Raw genomic sequence first — 21,742 nt, forward strand, 5'->3', positions numbered from 1 at the left:
ACTGACATCATCCACTTGTACTAAAGATTGAGTTCTTTTCTGTGAAACAGTACAGGAAACAGTGTATTTCTGTGAGGCAGTGTATTTGGCTAAATCTCCAAAGTTCTCTTGAAAAACCATTCTACTTTGATATTATTAAAGACAAATATTCATGTATAGAAATTAATTATGTCAAATAGATATTTTTTTTTGCTTTTACAAAATATTTTGCATTTGCATTCACTTCACCTCCCCATGAAGAAAACTTTCCTACTATAAAATATTGTTAAAAAGAAAGAAAAAGGCAAACCAAAAAATGACCCCTCGGTTGACATTCTCTTCTAAGCCTGAGAACCTCTATTGTCTTTCCTCTGGTAATAAATGATAATAATTAAAGGCAAATACACAATAATTAGTCACACTAGGTTTATCCATCTGGTGTACCTGTATCACATCACTGTGTCTTTGAAACAGATGACAAGCAGCATATTGCAAGACATCCTGCTAATGGGTCTAAGTGGGGAATGGAAAGGTAAAGGGGTCATCACACAAAAAGGGCAGCAGCAGGGAACTAGAATTTTACACATTAAAATTTTTTTCACTGACCATTAAGATGAATATCATTCTGCTAGCATATGTGTTTCTAATCCAATATTATCAGAATTTAGAAATATGACAAATTTGTGATTATCACAAATTCCATTTAGATTTTATTACTTTTTCAGTCTTTTGACTTTGTTTCTGTATTTCATGTTGTCTCACTGAGTCCTTAACTTCTGCCTCATCTATCCTAATTTCCAAAGAGTTAGTTGCTAAGTTATGTATTTGTAGTACATCTTTTGGTAAACTGTTAATTCTCTTTCCATGTCTTTCATCCATAGTTCTCATTTCTTTTCCATTTTTCATATCCTCTAGCACTTTCATTTTATAAATAAGATTATTTTTTTTTAATTCTCTAGGGACTTTAGTTAATTTGTATCCAGTCTCCATTTTTATTTGAGACTTTGCTTATAGACATTTTGGAGTCATTCTCTTCTTCTGGATTTGGACATACTTGTCACCTAACAGCTCTTTATGATTGGACTTCAAATTTTTTACTTATTCTTCCACCCTTAGTTTCCAGATGGTGATGTTATTGGGCCCAGGTTCTTCACACTTCTGGAGAGGATGCTTGGGATTTGCTTAGCCCTGTTTTTATTCTCTTGGGTTCTGTTGCTGCTTTCTCTGGATATTAAATATTTGTTCTTCAAGGACTTCAGCATGGAATTTACAACCTTTTAGTGTTACTGAAACTATATTACATTAATTATACAATAAGAATAGCTAACATTTATATAATACCTACTACGCGCCAGGTACTATGCTAAGTGTTTTACAAATATTATATCACTTGATCCTCACAACAATCCTGGGAGGTAGATGCTATTATTATCCCCATATTACGGCTGGGAAAATTGAGGTAAACAGAGGTTAAGTGACTTGTCTGGGGTCATACAGTTAAGAAGTATCTGAGGCTGGATTTGAATTCAGGTCTTCCTAACTCCAGGCTCAGAGCTCTGTCTACTGTGTCATCTAGCTACCTATATCTTTCTGATACAGGGCAGAGTCTGACTGCTACCTTCCTGGTCTAAGCCTGGCAAACTCCTGATCTAGGGTTGCATGCAGACAGTTGCATCTCAAATATACTGCTTTAGGACTAAAGTACTTTCAGGAAGAACAAAGGTTCCACAGATTCAGCAGGGCATAATTGCAGGCTCCTGCTTGGTCTGAGGTCTGTGCTCTGGTTACTCAGTGGGAGGCTTCAGACCAGATTGGTTGTTGTTCAAGGTCAGAGCCAGACAGCAGCAGTTGCTTGCTTACGTTCATGCCCCTTCTCCAGAATGCAGTCTCATGTCACTGGCCACTCTTCACTGTGGTCTAACACACCTAGGTACAGATGCCCTCCTCAGCCCCCACTAAAACTTCAACCTTTGTCTGGGATGCAAGCAACAGAGCTACCAACTGGCTCCTCCTCCTGTTCTTCACCATGCAAAGCCCCTCCACGCTGAACATGGGACCCCCTTTTCACGTGCTGTTAAGCATAGCTATACACTCTAGTTTTGTGCCTATACTGGAAGGCCCCATGCTGTATCTTCCTGAATAGACACTGAGCCCAATGTCCTCGGATCTCATCTGTCTGCTAGGTAAATCTGAACTGGAAAAAGGACTCACACTGATATTCCCTCAGATTTCCCAAACAGCACTTGGTCTGATGCTTTTCTGGGTCTATGTGGAGTAGTTGAGGGGAAAGGGCAGGAGTTGGACAATATTGCTTTGTTTCACTCTACGATTCTGGTTAGCATTCTCTGGATTTTGTCCTTAAACACACTGGGATGATGTGAATATGATTTAAGGCCTGCTTTTGGACTTGTCAATTTTTCCTGAATCTGCCTTTTCAATTCATAGAGAAGCTTGCCAACTCAATTTGTTTTGGTTTTTCTTTTTTTGAATCTAGGAAGTTGTATGTGTTCTTGTATATAATATGGACTTGTCTTACTCAAGTACAGCTGCAGTTTCATTAGTGTATATATGTCTTCCCATTATAAAGATCATGGACCATTCATGCCGGCCCATCTTGTGGCATTCTAATCCATATGCTCTAATAATTTCATTACAAATGGTCCACCTAATGTGCTGGGTGAGAACCAGTGGAACACCATGTAAATGTTTCAGTCCAACTATGTGAACAGCTCAGTTTTTTCTCACACCTTTCTTTGATGGCATGCTTTCCTCCCTTTCTCCTTTACAATTCCTTGTTTATAGAAACAAGCCAAGATGGCAGAGTGGGAGGAAGCAGTATAGTCAACTTCTCTGATAACTGTCCCAACAAAGAGCTCAGCTAAGCACCAGATCGAGTGGTGATCAATATTTAAGAAGAAACCACAGTGGGCCTCTAAGAAAAAATCACAAATTCAACTCAAAGGAAAATTATCCTGGCAGGAATTGTGGAATAATGGTGGTTCCACATAGTGAAGCCTGATTCCAGCCCCACTGCACAACCCCAGAGAACACATACCGAGTCATCTGACACAGGAAAGCAGACATCTCTTTCTAATTGCAGAGAGTGGACCTTAGAATCAGCACTCAGGTAAAACACAAGGCAACAGCCCCACCTCTCTGACATTTGGGGGAAGGGAAATCAAACACTTTGCCCCCAGGTACAGAAACCATAGTGCTATCTTTCTAACATAGGAGAGGGGAAATGAGAGCCCCCTCAAAGCAAAAGAGTTCCATAGAATTGTCTCTAACACAGGAGAGAGGATCTTGGATCCAGAGTGAAGAGAAAGACCAAAGACGTAGTACTTTTGCTCTAAATCAAGAGAGATCTTAGATTCAGACTTCAGGATCAGAATATGAAGACATCACTATCACTATTACTTCATTAGCACAGGTACACGACAGATAAGAAAATCCAGGTCCTTACAATGCCAGGATAGTGCTGCTAGAAATGCATAGATATTAGCAGTATCCAACCAAAGTCTCACTCCTGAAAGTGAGTCTGGAAGGATGAATAAACAAACCAACCCTCCCCCACCTCCACACACACACAAAGATAAAGAGCAATGATGATGCCAGGGATGTCCAAGAAAAACAACACTTGGCCATAAGATAATTAGAATTCCTAGAAGAAATAAAGAGCTTGCTTTTTAAAAAAAAGAGTTTAAATTATATATTTTAAATAAAATCAGTGTTGAAAATTAAAAAAAAAAAGAAATGAGTGATGGGTGAGTCTTGGAAAGAGAATTATCAGCTTAGTACAAGAGGTGCATGCAAAACCTTAACCAAGCAACAGATTACTTAAAATTAGGGCAATAATACATATTAACATAAAGCAAAAATGTTTAAAATTAGAAGAATGTGTATGTATATGTATACATGTGTATGTCAAAATCATTTATGAAAAAAATAATGACCTGGAAAATGGGTCATGGACAGATAATTTAAGAATCACTGTACTATCTAAAAGCTATGACCAAAAAAAGTCTGGTTATGTTTCAAGAAAGCATAAAAGAAAACTGCCCAGATCTCTTAGAACTAGAGGGAAAAGTAAAAAATAGAAAGAATATATCAATCACCTTCTGAATGAAATCCCCAAATGAAAATTCTCAGAATAAAATTCAGAGATAAAATTCAGGACTCATAGGTCAAAGAAAAATATAAGACCAGCAGACAGAACAAAAGAGTTCAAGTACCAAAGAACCACAGTCCAGATCACACAAGATTTAGCAGTTACTACTAACAGAAATAAAGAACATGGAATACAATATTCTACAGGCAAAAGAGGTAGAACTATAACCAAAAATAACTTCCTTTGAAAAAATGATTATCATGTTACAATGGAAAAATGAAGCTCATCAAACCATCATATCACCTTCCAAAAATAATAGTTATGTCTTATCTTTGCATATATTTCTTCCTTCAATTTCTACAGTTGACTACAAATTAATTGAGATAATCAGAAAAATACATAATATAAAATAAACCCACATCAGCATTTTGGTATATTACCAATAAAACTCAGCAGGAAAAGGTAAAAAGAGAAATCCCTGGAAATCAAGGGGATGCTCATCAATTGGGTAACGGCAAAACAAATTGCGGTTCATGAATGTAATGGAATACTATTGTGCTATAAGAAATGAGGAGCAGATGGAATTCATAATAACTTGGAGAGACTTATATAAACTGATGCTGAGTGAGGGGAACAGAACCAGAACTTTGTACACAATTACAGACACATCACATGTGTGACAACTAACTTTAATAGACTGGGCTCCTCTCAGCAGTGCAAGATTATATGACAACTCCAAAAGACTCATGATGGAAAGGGATATCTACATTCAGAGAAAGAACTACAGTGTGAATGCAGATTGAAGCAAACTACTTGCTCTCTCTCTCTCTCTCTTGTGTTTTGTTTTGTTTCATTCCTTCTTCCTTGTTGTTCACTCCATTGGTTATAATTCTTCTTTACAACTTGACTAAGGTTTAATGTAAAAATATTTGTAGAACCTGTATCAGTTTTCATGACACCATGGAAAGAGGGGAAGAAGAGGATGAAAGGGAGGGGGAGAAATTTGGAAATCAAGCGATTGTGGAACTGAATGTTGTACACTAAAAGTAAATAAATAATTTTTGAAAAATAAAAAAAAGAAATTCCACTTAAAATAACTACTGAAGATAAATTCTTATAAGTCTACCTACTAAAATATATACAGTAATTATAAACATACAACTAAAAAACTTTGTTTAGAGAAAAAAAACATTTATTGTTCATGGGTAGGTCGAATCAGTAACATAAAATGACAATATTAGATAAATTAATTTAATTATCAAATGTCATACCACTCAAACTATCAAAAGATTACTTTATAGAACTGAAGGAATTATAGTGGAATTCATCTTAAGAAGTCGAAACTCAAGAATCTCAAAGTAAACAATGAAAAAAAAAATCTGAAAGAAAGGAACCCAAAAATATGAGGTCTCATATAAGACTTCCAAGAAGTGTTCATCAAAATAACTAAGTACTGATGAAAAATAAGGAGGGTAATCACTGAAAAATATTAAGTATAAACTATAATGAAGAAAACCTAGTTTACTTGCTTTGGCTAAACTTAATTACCCCCATTATTAGGGTAAAAAACTTACTATTTAACATAAACTGCTTGGAAAACCAGACAGCAACTAGCAGAAGCAACTTTTAGACAAGATAAGCACCAAATGGATACAAGCCCTAGACATAATAATGATTTCATAAATTATTAGAGAAGCAAAGAGGAAATTACTACGAATAGGGGATGAGTTCATAATAAAAAAAAAGGTGATAGGATTACAGAAGATAAAATGGACAGTTTTGAGTAATATAATTTTTAAAAGTTTTTGCAAAAGCAAATTCACAGCAGCTATTATTGGATTTCTAATTTCTATATTGAGCAAATTTCTCTGGTAAGGGTCTCGTTTCCAAAATATGTAAGGAATTGATTTAAATTTACAAAACTGGGTGGCTAGGTGTCACAGTGAATAGAGCACCAACCCTGGAGTCAGGAGGTCCTGAGTTCAAATCCGGCCTCAGACACTTAACACAAAAACTAGCTGTGTGACCTTGGGCAAGTCACTTAACCCCAGTTGCCCTCCAAAAAGCAAAACAAAAGAACAAAAAAAAAATTCAAGAAGAAGAAGCATTCCACAATTGATAAATGGTCAAAGGATAGGAACTGGCCATTTTTGAAGGAAGAAATCCAAGCTCTGTGTAGCAATATGAACAAACTATTCCTAATCACTGTTAATTAGAGAAATGCAAATTAAAGGAATCTGAGGTGTTACCTCATACTTAACAGATTTGACAGTTGACAAAGAGGAAAACTGGAAATTCTGGAAGGGATTATAAACGGCAAATATTGAAGTAGAGATTACATATTGTGAATACCAGAAATGTTTGTGCAATATTTTCCCAATTCTATGACTTTGTATTCATGCAAACTCTTTTGAAATTTTATGAAATAAAAGTTGTACGATTATTCTTTTGCTATAACCTCTATTCCTTCTCTGGATATAAATTTGCTCCCTAATTATAGTTGTGAGAGTTATCATCTTTTGTCCTCTTATTTTGAAGGAGGAAAATTTCACATTTAAGTACATGAGGCGCTTATTGTGGTGTATGGTGTAATATGCTGTTATAAATTCATTTTTTATGAAGCTGCTTTCTATATTTTTCTTGCAATTCTTTTTGAATAGAGTTTTTTTTCCCCTAGTACTTTGTGTTCTTGGGTTTACTGAACATTAATCACTTGTGTTCTTCTGCTCTGTACTTTTTTTTTATTTTGGTCCCCAAATCCATCTTGAAAGTTCATCCCTGGGGCGGCTAGGTGGCACACTGAATAGAGCACCAGCGCTGGAGTCAGGAGAACCTGAGTTCAAATCTGACCTCAGACACTTAGCACTTGCTAGCTGTGTGACCTTGAGCAAGTCACTTAACCCCAATTGCCCTGCCCTCCCCCCTCCAAAAAGCAAAAAAAAAGTTCATCCCAAATCATACCTCTTTTAGAAAGCTTTTCCATATCTTTCCTATTAGTAGTAATCTTTCCACCTACCATCCCACAAGTACTCACATGGCATTTTGTTTATACCTCGATCATAGACTTCCATATATCATTTGGTATCTTAATTATTATACATCAAATTCTCCTCCTACACTAAAATTTCCACAAGAGATGGGATCATATCTTATTTGAAATGTTTGTCTCTCCCAGTGCCTAGAGCAGCTCCCTGAAAATAGTGTGTATTTAATAAATATCTGTTCAACAAATATATATGCCAATGAATGAATCATGATCTAAGGGGTATGATACCTTACTCTATCCTATATCTACAATAAAGTAGGTATGAATTAAAAATGAGAGGACAACAACAGTAGCTCCATGACCTGATTTTTCTTTCTATATTCACATTTATCTACTTAGTTATACATCTTAAGGTGATGGTTAAGAACAAGAAGTAAACTATGAATCCATGACATTCTTTTCTACTCCTCTCTGCTAACCTTGTAACAATAATTAACAAAAATATGGCCTCAAGACATGCAATATTTAGGACCAGTAGGTTTGGTGGTCTAATTTCTGGTTCTTCTAGAATCTTGACTTGATTTTCCTTACAGATAATTTTTATTGTAATCTACCCAAAATGAAACATTTTTTTTCCAAAAAATATGTATGTGACTTGAATTTATGTTAATAATTTGTCACGAGAAAAAAAGATGTTATTTGCTTTTGTTACAATTCACTAAATTCTGGGTGTCAAAAAGACTAAAGAGAATTTTGAAATTGGAACAGACTTAGGAGGTCATTTACTCTAACCTATTACCCTAGAAACTTTTCTATTTTATCACAGATGGTTAGTTGTCTAGCCTCAACTTGAACAGACCCACTATTCACAGAACAACACAATCCATTTTCAGACAGATGTTACTGCTTAAAAAAAAATCCAGTTTATATTGAACCATTGTCTCCCTCTCTACATTATCCATCCATTAGCTATACACATTAAGTTTCATTCTTCCAGACCAGATAGGTAGCAAAGTATAGAATTCATTTGAAGCCTTAAAGACGCATTATATATCCAAAGAAATCTGGCTACAATACATAGAATAGATACGTCAAAAAGAAATGAGAATAGAAAGCATAATGTATTGAGATAAGCAATGGATTTGGACTCAGGAGAGACCAGTTCAAATTCACCCTCTGACTCTTAATAGCTGCTACATGAACCTGAGCAAATCACTTGCTCTCTGAGGCTCAGTTTCTTTATCTATAAAATGGTTCCTGTAATACCTGAAGCATCTACCTCACTATGTTGTAAGAAAGAAAATTAGTTCACTATATCAGCTTCATAGTGATAAATGTTAATACATCATTAATGAACAGAAAAGCATGAAGGAGTTATATATGTTAGTAAGACATTATTAGTAAGTGGTATCAGATTGTTTATGATTGTAGGTACTCTGGATCTAGTGAAATATATTACTAAATCCCTTACCTGAATAAATCAGGAAGTTCAAGAGAAAGAAATTTTAAGCCCTTTATGGGCCCAAAGAATATGACTAAAAATGATAGTTTGTAAGATCATTGTTTCAGAGCTAGAAGGGGTTTCAGAGGTCGTTTAGCCTGACCCCTTCATTTTATATGAAAACACTAAGGCTGGGGGTAATTAATAGCTAGATATTTGAAATTCAGAGGAACTAGAAAGTAAAAGAATTATTCCATTGGCCTAGAAATATTGTGGACTAGATAGAGAATGTGAAGAAATGGTTTAGTGTTTCCTAGATTAAAATCCATGTTTGCTTATTATTTGAAGCAATATTTTGAGGGATTGGTAAAGTGCAAGGGAAGGTATAAAGGAGGGACAGAGAGGAACCAGAAATGCATTCTCATCTTCCTTGAACTGAAGAGGTGAGAGGTATATGGCTTTTTTTTAATCTGTAGATCCACATAAGAAGATCTGGGAGAGCAGTGAATGAACATTGGAGGTTTGTTGGTGTTTGGTCTTCAGTCGTATTTGACTCTTTGTGATCCCATGAACTACATCCATGGGGTTTCCTTTGCAAAAACAGTGAAGTGATTTGCCATCCCCTTCTCCAGTGTGTCCCCATTTTACAGGTGAGGAACTAAGGCAAATAGGGGTTAAGTGACTTGCCTAGGGTGACCAGATAGTAAGTATCTGAGATCAGGTTTGAACTTAGATATTCCTGATTCTGGGCCCAGTTCTCTAGCCACTGCAATACCTACCTACCCCAAGAAGAATGTAACCCAAATGAAAATTGATAGTTAATAAAAAATATTCTAGGTACACTGCTATATATTCCTAGAAAGGTGTGTCTATGTGGATGGGATGGGGTGTAGATGATGGGAGTCTTTGAACAGGTTTAATTCAGAAGGAATGCGAACTTCCAAGAGCCATTTGAAGACAGTTTGTGTTTTTTGGATTCCCCCCTCCCTCGCCCAGCCCCAATACTAGGTAATCTAAGGTGGGTAAGTAGATTAGGAAGGATTCAGCTTCTGAAATAGGATTTATTGGCCTTAGGACCACTCTTTGTAGTAATATGATGTTATACTTTTAAAAATCCTAGAAAATCAAGTATAAAATTATTAACAACTTCAGCAAAAACCTACACAATTCATCAGCATTTCTACATATTACCAACAAGTTCCTGCAGCGAGAGATAGAAAGAGAAATTCCATTTAGAAAAACTGTAGATAATATAAAATACTTGGAAGTCTGCCTGCCAAGACAAACCCAGGAACTATATGAACACAACTATAAAACACTTTTCACACAAATGAATTAAAATCTAAACAACTAAAAAATTATTGACTCCTCATGGAGAGACTGGACCAATATAATAAAAATTATAATTCTACCTAAATTAATTTATTCTGTGCCATACCAGTCAATCAAAAAGTATTTTATAGACCTAGAAAAAATAATAACAAAATTCATCTGGAAGACCAAAAGCTCAAGGATATCAAGGAAATCAATTTTAAAAATGTGAAAACAAAGCAGTCTAGCCATACCAGTTCTCAAATTGTATTATGAAGTGCTAGTTATGAAAACAATCTGGTACTGGTTAAGAAATAGAGTAGTGGATCAGTGAAATAGGATTAGGTACAAATTACATCATACTCAATGACCATAGTAGGCTAGTGTATGATAAATCCAAAGATCCAAGCTTTTGGAACAAAAACTCATTATTTGACAAAAACTTCTGGGGAAACTGGAAAACAATATGGCAGAAAGTGGATATGTACCAACATCTCACATCCTATACCAAGATAAAGTCAAAATGGGTACATGATTTACACATAAAGGGTGATACCATAATCAAATTAAGAGAGCATGGAAAAGTTTATCTGTGAGATTTATGGATCAGGGAAGAATTTAAGACCAAAGAAGATATAGAGGACACCACAAAATATAAAAAAGATCATTTTGGTTATACCAAATTTAAAAGTTTTTACGCAAACAAAACCAATGTAACCAAAATTATAAGGAAAGGAGAAAATTAGTGGGAAATTTTCAACAAGTAATCTGATAAAGGCCTCATTTTTCTAATTAGATAACTGGGTCAAATTTATAAAAATACAAGTCATTCCCCAACTGATAAATGGTAAAATAACATGAACAGGCAATTTTCAGACAAAATCAAAGCTATCTATAGTCATATGAAGAAATGCTCTAAATCACTATTGATCAGAGAAATGCAAATTAAAATAACTCTGAGGTACCACCTCACACCTATTAGAGTAGCTAATGTGACAAAAGAGGAAAATGTTGGATCTTGGAGGGAATTTGGGAAAACTGGGACACTAATGCATTGTTGGTGGCATTGTAAAATGATCCAACCATTCTGGAGAGCAATTTGGAACTATGCCCAAAGGGCTATAAAACTGTGCATACCCCTTGATCCAACAATTCTACTGTTAGGTTTATATCCAAAAGACATAAAAAAATGGAAAGTGACATATTTGTAGAAAAAATATTTATAGCACAGATCTTTTTGTGGAGGCTAATATTGGAAATCAAAGCGATGCCCATCAATTGGAGAATAGTTAAACAAGCTGTGGCATATAATTGTAATGGAATATTATTATGCTGTAAGAAGTGACAAGAAGTATGATTTCAGAAAATCCTGAAAAGACTTACATGAACTGATGCAAAGAGAAATGAACAGAAGCAGGAGAAAATTGTACACAGTAACAGCAATATTGTTTGATGAAGAATTGTGAATGACTTAGCTATTCTCAGCAACACAATGATCTGAGAAAATCCAAATGGATTGAGGATGAAGTATACTATCTGCCTCCAATGAAAGAACTGATATTGACTGAATACAGACTGAAGCATGCTATTTTCACTTTATTTCACTTTTTTCCTTTTATTTGAGTCTTCTTGTACAAAATCACTAATATGGAATTGTCTTACATAATTGCACACGTATAACCTATATCTGACTGCTTAACCATTTCAGGGAGGGGAGATGGAAGAAATGATAGATTTTGGAGGTCAAAACTTTGAATAAAAATATAAAAAAATTTTAAAATGAATATGCATCCCCAATATTTTTATATTTATTTATAAATTAAATATAATGCCAGCATACTAACATCATATATTATAAAACATATTTAAAAGAGAAATTTTAAAGCACGAAAGAAGCAATCTTTTAAAACTGTATTTATTAATAAGAGGTAAACCTTTTCCCCACTAGAATATTATTATTAATAAAAATATTTTTGTGAGAATAATGTGATTTTCTGTTTCATTAATTGTTAAAATCTTGGTTTAACACTTTATGATACATTAATTTAAGAGTTTGGCTAAAAGTTCTGCTTATTTCCGTAGTTGACTTTAATGTCTATCATAACTTAAAAAAGATAGTCCACAAAGATTTAGAGATCCAAATGGAAAACATATATTGTTGGCTGTGCTTTTTAATCATGATACTAGTTTTTTCAGCCCCATCCACCAATTACAGAAAGGTATTTTTTTGTTGTTGTTGAACTACATAGTTTTAAAGTGTGAATGGTAGTTCCTTGGTAGCACCGTCCTCAGAGTTGTCTCTCCCATAACTATACACCAGAGACTTCTATAAAAAGAAGTGGCAGTGCCAGGACAGCATCAGCCCAGTGGTAGGAGATTGATCAGGAAACTCCTCTATTAAGACACTGCCAAATGTCTCACACAATGAGACCATGACATACTGAATGATGTTCATAGGGCAATAACTTTGCAAATCTGAGCAGTGAGATCAAGTAGTTCATCATATCCTGGTGAAAATGTACAGTCCAATGATTTGAATAGGTAATGTGTTCTCAATTTATATCCTTCCAAATATGGCTCCCATCTACCCTCCCAATCATTTCATATTATTTCCCCTAATCTATTTTACATGCCAGTCAACCTACCCTATTACTATCCTTTACGTGCACATTCCCTATGTCCATGCCTTTACATGTGGTCTCCCATACCTGCAATGTTGTTCATCCTTACTCCCACCTTGTTTTTTTTCTAGCCTCCTTCAAACATAACTCAAATTCTATATTAGACCTTTCCTGATTACCATTCACTGTCTCCAGTTTGCATTCTCTCGTCTAGAAATCACTATGTATTAATATGTTCTGAACTTGTTCTCCCAGAATCTGGGTAGACTACATCTCCCCTCAGAGATACTCCTGAGGAACTGTCTTATCTCATGTGTCTTATCTCATGCTATTGGCTCATGTCCCTTCTGACTGTATTCTTCTAAACTGTTAAGGGCCTGTGTATAGCACCCCAGTTCCATTTAGTCACTTAATATTGATAATCTGTTACAAAAGGACATTTACATCATGATGGAGTAAGAATTAAAGTACAAATATTTTTGCCCAGTACCTCAGAGGCACCATCTCCCTTATCCTATCTTGGCCTATAAGGAGAATAGGTTCAAATTTAATTCAGTTCTTATATAGCATTTGTCCCAACAATGACAAGCCCATATGTGGCCTCACTGCTGGAAGAGTTCTTGTCTTAGGTTCTACTAAGCTGACTCTCAGAATATCCCTTATGGAAGTCACTCCTTAAGACACTGATGCTCATCTGGCTACAAAATCTGGCATGGACTCAGACACATAGAATCCAAGATTCTTACTCTCATGTATTTTGAATCTCACAAGATTAGAGCCTCCAAAATGATTTCCTTTGCCTCAAAGGGGAAGAAAAAATGTCAAGACAGGCAAAGAACTAAGGTGCATAAGGACTCCTATGCAGGAAGGTTACAATGACTGTTTTCTGTACCTGCCCCAACATCTCTTAATTCTACTGCCTTCACTCTCTTAATTATTTCCTAATCCTATATATAGCTTGCCTGTACATTTTTCTTTGCCTTTTGTCAGTCCCATTAGAGTGAGAACTCCTTGAGGGAAGGAACCTTCTGTCTTTTTTTGTATTCTCAATACTTAGCTCTGTGCCTGGCATATAGTTGGCATTTAATAATTGTTTAGTAGCCAGTACACACATCAGCATCCATAGGTTCAATGATCATCTCTATGCTGATGAATCCCTGAGCTATATATCCAATCTTAGCCTCTCTGCTCATTTCCAGTCATACTCACTAATTGCCTATTAACATTTTGAATTGGCTGCCCCACAAGTATCTCAAACTCAACATATCCACAGAACTTTCACTGAAAAATCCATCCCACTTCGTAATTTTCCTATTATGGTCAAAGTTAGTACCATTGTCCTAGCTATCCAGTTTGACACCTCTGGTGCCATTCTTATTAACTTCAAATATTCAAACATGAATGCCAAATATTGCCATTTCTATCTCCATATCTTTCACATATATCTACTTCTCTCTACTGACATAGTCATTCCCTGGTTACAATCCTTATTTCTTAGAATGTAAATTCCTTGAGGTCAAGGACTATTTCACATTTGTATTAGTATCTCAACACTTAGCATAGTATCTTACACATAGTAGGTGTTTAATAGGTTTCTTGATTAACGTGGTCACAGTAACTCTCAGTGACTACCTCTGGAAAAAACCCACTTTCTCTCTGAATCAGGTATATTTCACTGAGGTCTCATCACATAACCTTGTCATAATGGAGTCAACCTTCTACACAGACAGGTATGCTTAGATATTGTATGTATGTATATATATATATATACATATATATATATAATTTTTGACAAAATAAATAAAAGGAATGTTGTAGAAACCACTTAACAGCTACTATACAGCAGCATAACCACAATTCCTAGACCCAGGACACCCCCAAAAGAGTATGTCAGCATGCTCTTAACCCAGAAATTACAGAAGTAATGTACTACCGATGCGCATTTCTCAAATGGTTTCATTCACAACATCCAATCACTAGATAAGAGTTAGACATCTGACTCTGGCTCTTGGTTCCTTCTTGTAATATTTGGCATAGGCTTGGGTGCAGGACCCAAAATTCCTCCTTGCCGTTGGTGGCTCAGACCTTGGGAGGAGTAGAAACAGATTCAATGGCAGGCAAAGAAAGCTTTCCATCTCACTTCTTCACTCTGCCTTCTAACCTTAAGACTTCTGGTTCCTTTTCCTTCAGTTCTGTTTGATGTTTCAGTTTTACAGACAGGACTGACCCAAGGCCTAGAAGTGTGGTTGTTAAATAGGGCATAGATATTTAAAACTCAGTTCCACAGGCATCTGATACCATAGGTTTTATTTCTATCTCATTTCATGTACTTTTTCTCCTGTTAATCACAGGATACAGCTTCTCCTATCATTCCTCTTACATTGTAACTACTACACCCTACATTTGTATCTAGATGAGTGGATAGATGCTGGCAGTTTTCTCTTTCCACCTCCCATTTTAGCATAAGCCCTTTTGATTAATCAAACAGGGATTAAATATCTCTAGCCCATCTAATGACCACAGGTCTGTGCCTTGGGTCAACCTGACTCATAAAGCCACAAAACCACAGAACGTCCAAAGGATGAAGACAGATGTGACGTGCTATTTTTTGCCCACTTCAAAACTGGACAGAAGGTCCCAAGGTCAGAATGATGAGGAAGAAGAATGGTAGTATAAGACTCCCCTTGTCAGGAGGTTTCTTTATGTTACTTCTTACTCTAAGCAAGCAATGATCTAGCTGCAGCAGGAAGCAGTGAAAGGTCCCAGTCATGCATGGCACCCTGAACAGAGAAATCCCAATCACAGGAGTTTCTGCATCTAGGATGGGTCATAGTATCCTGTGAAGAGCTGAATCCTGGAGCCAGAACCCTTTAGGTGGGAACTGTGCCAATTTCCTCCATTCTCTTCTTGTTCACAGGAGAAGCAACCATGGAATCAGGAAGGTATTAAAACATTAAACCATTGTGTCACTCCTAGAATTACTTGTTTTGAGGTACTTTATATATTGTTAGGGGCTTGCATCTAGAAGAAGCTAAGGGTCTATAACTAAGTGGTAGATGCTTCATTGTGTTCCTTATGTATTCCTTTAATTGATTTTATGCAAAAAAATACTGTGTCTAGTACCCAACCATGCCTGTCTGTTCACATGGGGAAGTGACTAATATTGCCAGGTCATAGGGGCAGCCAGGTGGTGCAGTGAGTAAGAGCGCTGGCCCCAGAGTCAGGAGATCTGGGATTAGGAGCTGACAATGCCATATGATAGTTAAACTTGGATTTGTAAGACTAGCTAATAATTTCTTTTTAACCAGCACTCATTAAATTTACTTCATCTCTGGCGAAGAGTTCGTTATTCCTAATTTTTTAACCTGTGGCCCAGAAATCCATATCTTGTTCTTATTCACCATCATCTCAATTAGTTGTTCACTCTCCATATCTACTGTCCTCGGCTGAAGCCCTTGTCTTCAAATGATAGCAGTAATTAAATGACCATCTGTTCTTCTATGATAATGCATTTCTTTTCTAATTCTTAATAGTGCTTTTTAGGTTCTTCCTGCATTATCATTTATCCCAGTATAATTTGCCAAAAGTGAATTGTGGTCATTTGGCTTGATAAGGCTTTGAGTTTCTCCATCACTTCCCAAGCCTGGAAATGACTGGGCACCACTTTATTTTTAATGTCAAGTGAAAACATTTTGTGTCCTTGATACCTCTTAGTAAGACATTACCAATCAGCTCTACTATTCTCTCCCTCCTCCAATGCTTCCCGAATGATCTCTTTCTTGATATAATCTGGGAATCTACACATATTTTTTTCCCTAGAACTAAAATCACTATTAGGGAAACTGACAACTGAACAACAAAACCCTTAATAATCAAAGCATCTCCCCATAAGGACAGATAGTCCCCAAATCCATTGTACATACCAAAAACCAAGGCATACTCTGTCTTTGGCTAACAATCTAGGTGCATTAAATTATCTTCCAGGCCAAAAATGTCTTTCCCAGTACTGTCCATGATCTTAAAATCACCTAGACTCAGAAAGGCACAGACTTTGAAAGGTACAGGCAGAGAAAATTAGAAGCCTACAGCTACTCTTCCCAAAAGGATTCAGTTCTGCTCTCCATGGTCAGAGCTTCAAACCTTTTAACTTAGCTCCAAGTGTTGAGTGATGCTTTTCTTCTTCTATGTAACATTTCAACTGCTGACACAGGTCGATATTTCCTTCTACCTCTTGAGATAATTCTATTCTTTGTTTTAGCATCGAAGTTCTTCAATTCTTTTGTTTTTGCTTTTTTGGAGGGGAAATTGGAGTTAAGTGACTTGCCCAAGGTCACACAGCTAGTAAGTGTTAAGTGTCTGAGGCTGAATTTGAATTCAGGTCCTCCTGACTCCAGGGCTGGTGCTCTATTCACTGCACCACCTAGTTGCCCCAAAGTCCTTCAATTCTTAAAAAGAAATCTTCATTCTCCACAGTAATATTCAGAGTAAAAGAACAGCCTCCTCAACCTTTATATTTTCTATGCTAGTAAGGATTCCAACGTGCATTTTGAATATAAATAGTAGTTAGTTGATAGTGACAGAAAGACAAAATCTCTGAAGATACTGGTGCTATGACTAGTTGACTGATTGGGTAGACATTCTAGGCTATAAATAACTGGCTTTAATTTACATAGATGATGGAGGAATTACAAGTTTTTCCATTATAATTTTCTTTGTCAATTCCCTTCTGAGTCCGGACCATAGAAAGATGATGGACAGTCAGGAAAAGTTTGATCTTTGTCTAAGAAAGATTCAATATATTAGATTATAAGTCAAAGACAGGTTATAAGTTATGTTTGGATGTGTATATTGGGTTTGAGGAACATTGTCCTTTATTGGGAGATGCTATCGTATAAAAGAAATTGATGGTGTACTATAAACTATCATAATGATAATTTTAGTTCTAGTGCTTTTGTGATTTTACGTTATTCTATTAAGGAAATTGATGTTGGATTGTAAATTGCTATAATGATCATTTTAGCTCTAGGAATAACATGTGCTACCTTTTGGAATTAATTGGTTTTTATGTTGGTTTTGAGCTGTGGTATTCTTATAAGTTCCCTTTGAACTGTGAGGAAATAGGACATATGAGAAATGAGGAATAAATATTTTCCCATATATTTAATTTGGAAACCTAGATGCCCAATTATGGAAATGACACACTGTGTAGTACAGTATGGTCAATGACTCCCTGGGGAAGTGGAGATCACCCAGGATGACTTACAACACATACTGTGAATAATCACAGTGGCATACAAATGGGGTCATGTTGCCACTGCAACCTTGGGTAGCCCTTGAGCATAGAGTCTGATTATTCTCCTATAACTTCTGCCCTAAACCCTTGCAGAAATAGAAATTACAATATTCCAATTACCAGTTACTTAGGTAGACAGGCTAAGGTTATCTTCCTTAAAACTTATCTACCCCCCATTACTTTGGGCTTACCTCAGCCCCAAATTCCAACCTCCAAATCTTCACCCACCACTGCTAATAACTGTAACTAGGCAGAAAGAATAAAGTATAAAGTCTATCGTGTATTGATGGAGTCTACAGGGTCATCTCTAGTATCTAATGGACTTGCAAGGACATATGTCTAAGGAAAAATATACAAGTCACCACAAGATATACACAGCCTTGAACTGGTAGAAGTCTTCCATCCCTGAACTCCCACAGAGCAATAGGACCATTATTCATTAAGTTTTACTTAGGGGAGCGATGGTGTACAGCTCATGACCTGATGGGAGCAGTAGAGTCTGCTTGCGAGACTCATCTACATGACCTTGCTAACATATGTTGCATTACGGTGGAGACTAAAAGCCATTATTGTAAGAAATGTAATACTTTGGGGAATGAGATAGAGTCAGACAATGGATGACTCTCTGGCACTCTGCATTTTGGCTTTCTAATTTAATATGTATTCTCAGTCAGTCAGCAATAAGCATTTATTAAGTACCTACTATGTACCGGGTCCTATGCTAAGCTCAGTCAACACACACACAAAAAAGGAACTAACAGTCTAATGGGGAAATAAAATGCAATTAATTATATACAAATAAGATTACTGCTCTGGTGACCAGTTTTCTAAATCTTCTCAGACCCTTGGATAGAGATGCTGCCCAGACAATTTATTCTGGCTTTTTGGCTTATTTTACTCTCTTCCCAATCCTACCATGTGTGCTCCAGGAGGAGATTCTTATCACCTATACTCCCAGGTCTGCCTAATCAGTGACATGTATTCATCTTGCCTCAGGCTGGAGATATTACCGGTATGCAGAATAGGGTTGTTGTTCTGGGTGGAGTTTGAATGGATCTGGGACCACTGAACTCTCAGTAGTATGCATAACAGCAGTATCACACCACCTTTAAATTACCAATGCCCATTAGTGTGGAAGTTTGGAAAGAGGGGCAGGTTGTGTGGGGAGGAGATAGGAAGTTCAGCTTTGGACATACTGAGTTTCAGATGTCTATAGGACATCCAGGAGGAGCTGTCTAGCAGGCAATTGATGATAATGAGTGTTGAAAGAACCTAACACTCAGAAGTAAAACAGGATGCCAGGGGTCATTGGGGCTATTTGCTTCCTGTTGTTAAAATGTGACATTAAGTTCAGAAGGTTGGACAGTGAGAAAAATCAGGCCATAGTGCCATTTCATCAAAGGTCTCAGATAAAATTCTTTCTTTTAAAAATTTCTGACCTTCACAGCCTCTTTTCAGTAGCCCATTTTTTATGGTTTTATAGCCCTTACTGTCCAAAAGTCTTTCTTATAGCTAACTTATATCACTCATGTTTCAGTCAGGCAACAAAAGAAAAGGGGCATTTATTTAGTAGAGTACAAATGGCTTAACAGTGGTAATGTGATAAAGTAAAGGAAGCCAATTTATGTTGAATAAAAATAGATTTTGATGGGTTTCTTTACAAGGTGAAATGATCTTTCAAGGAAGTTTATATAATCCTTTTTATTAAAGCTAGATTGGCTGAAGAACTATAAAGGGAAAGATGAATGAGGCCTCAGAAAGACAGGTCTATTAGTAGAGAAGTCTCTGTGACCATGGCCAAAAAGAAATGATTTTGTTCTGTAGATAAGATTTTTTTCTTTGCCTTGCTATTTAGAAGAAAAAAGCTTTTCTATGGGCTAATTAGTTAAAATAGTTCATCTAAAAGATCATATAATTGAGCTTTCATTCATTCATATATTCATTTATTCAATACAGATTTGAGTTTCTATGATTTGAACAACACTGTTATTGAGTTAAACTCTATTGTTCAAAATTCAATGTCAGTCATCAAAGATTTATTAAGAGCTTGCTATCTGCTAGGCACTTAGGGGTACAAGGCAAAAAGGCAAAAGCAATGACCCTGCATTCAAGGAGTTCACAATCTAAACAGAAAGACAACTTGCAAAAACTTATGAACATATATGATACACACAAAATAAAGGGAAGGTGATCTCTGAGGGAACGCACTAGTGGGTGAGAGGGAGATTAGAAGGGTTTCTTGCAAAAAGGTAATATTTGAGCTGAGTTTTGCAGGAGGCCAGGAGAGCTAGTATGTGGAGGTGGGGAAGAAGAGCATTCCAGGCACAGGGGACAACCAGAGGAAATACACAGCATTGGATGAAGCTGGAGCAGGGAGGATGTAGAGGGGAGAAGAGCGTAAAAGGCCTGGAAAGGTAGGAAAGGGCCAATTTGTGAAGGTTTTTTTTTTTTTAAAGGAAAACATGGGAATTTATAATTGACCTTAGAGATAATAGGGAATCATTTTAGTTTGAGTAGAAAGATAAAATGAACTTTGGGAAAATCATCTTTGGCAACTTAGTGAAGGATGCTTTGGAGTGAGGAGAACCTTGAGGCAAGGAGACCAAGTTGAAGGCTTTTGTAATAGTACAGATAAGAAGTGATGAGGGAGCAGCTAGGTGGTGCAGTGAATAGAGCACTGGCCCTGGAGTCAGGAGGACCTGAGTTCAAATCCGGCCTCTGACACTTAACACAAAAACTAGCCGTGTGACCTTGGGCAAAGTCACTTAACCCCAATTGGCCTCAAAAAAAAAAAAAAAGAAATTATGAGGGCCTGGGGTAATGGCTATGAGTAGAAGGGAAGAGAATGTATATGAGAGATTCTGAGAAGGTAGAAACACAATTCAAAAAGATATTATATATGTGGGGTGAGGACAAATAAGAAGATGAAGACATAGAAATTTTCCTTTGTTATTTTTCTTCCCTGCATCCAAAATGAAATTATATGGAATCAAGTCATCAATAAATGAATGAAGACAAATGAAAAATCTCCTAAAAATAACATGGTCCAGATGATGTCCCTAATTAACCATCAGGAAGTAGGACATGAGGACTTGTGTATGTGTGTAAGTTTGCAATGATCCCTCTAAACCGAGCACCCCCAACCCCAGCTGTTCTCTTAACTACTTATGATCATGAAGCATATAGTTTGATAATCTAGTATTCTTTGGGGAAACTAAAATTTCTGAACGTTTGTTAAAAAAAAAGATGGGTGATCTCTAGGTAATGAGTTATGAGTTGAGGAGATGGCAGGTGGACATTAAGGCAGCTTTCAGAGCATCAGAAAGTTCCCTTTCAAATTCAGGTCAGGACTGTTAGAGGCCCTAGGTGATGTGTGGCTGTCAGGTCTTTGACTCTTCCTAAGCCCCATACCTACTGATGTAGAATAACATGGAACACTTGAACATAGACCCTGAAAACAATGGAATAATGAGTTTGAGTCTGATTCCTGGGAAAATTCTAGAGAATTCAAGAGATCGTTTATAAAACATCTTGATAAAGAAGTGTTGATTATAAAGTTAATATGGTTTCATAAAGAACATATATCATTATAACCTAATTTCCCCTTTTCACAGAAATAATAAACTTGAATATGTAAAATGCTATTGATACGGCTTATATAGATTCTAGCAAAGCATTAGATAAATTATCATATACATTCTTGTGGAAAATGTGGAGATACAAACTAGGTGATGGACAAATCAGGTGGATTTGGAAATGTTTAAATGGATGAATTCAAAAAAGGGACTTTAGGGGCGGCTAGGTGGTGCAGTGAGTAAAGCGCCAGCCCTGGAGTCAGGAGGACCCGAGTTTGGTTCCAGCCTCAGACACTTAACACCCACACAAAAAATCTAGCTGTGTAACTAACCTTGGGCAAGTTACTTAACTCCAATTGCCCTCCAAAAGGCAAAAGAGAAAGAGAGAGAAAGAGAGAGAGAGAGAGAGAGAGAGAGAGAGAGAGAGA

This window comes from Petaurus breviceps, unplaced genomic scaffold (assembly GCF_028583685.1).
Source record: "Petaurus breviceps papuanus isolate PSGF00001 unplaced genomic scaffold, PetGlider_PUasm1.0 37, whole genome shotgun sequence".
Lineage (NCBI taxonomy): Eukaryota > Metazoa > Chordata > Mammalia > Diprotodontia > Petauridae > Petaurus > Petaurus breviceps.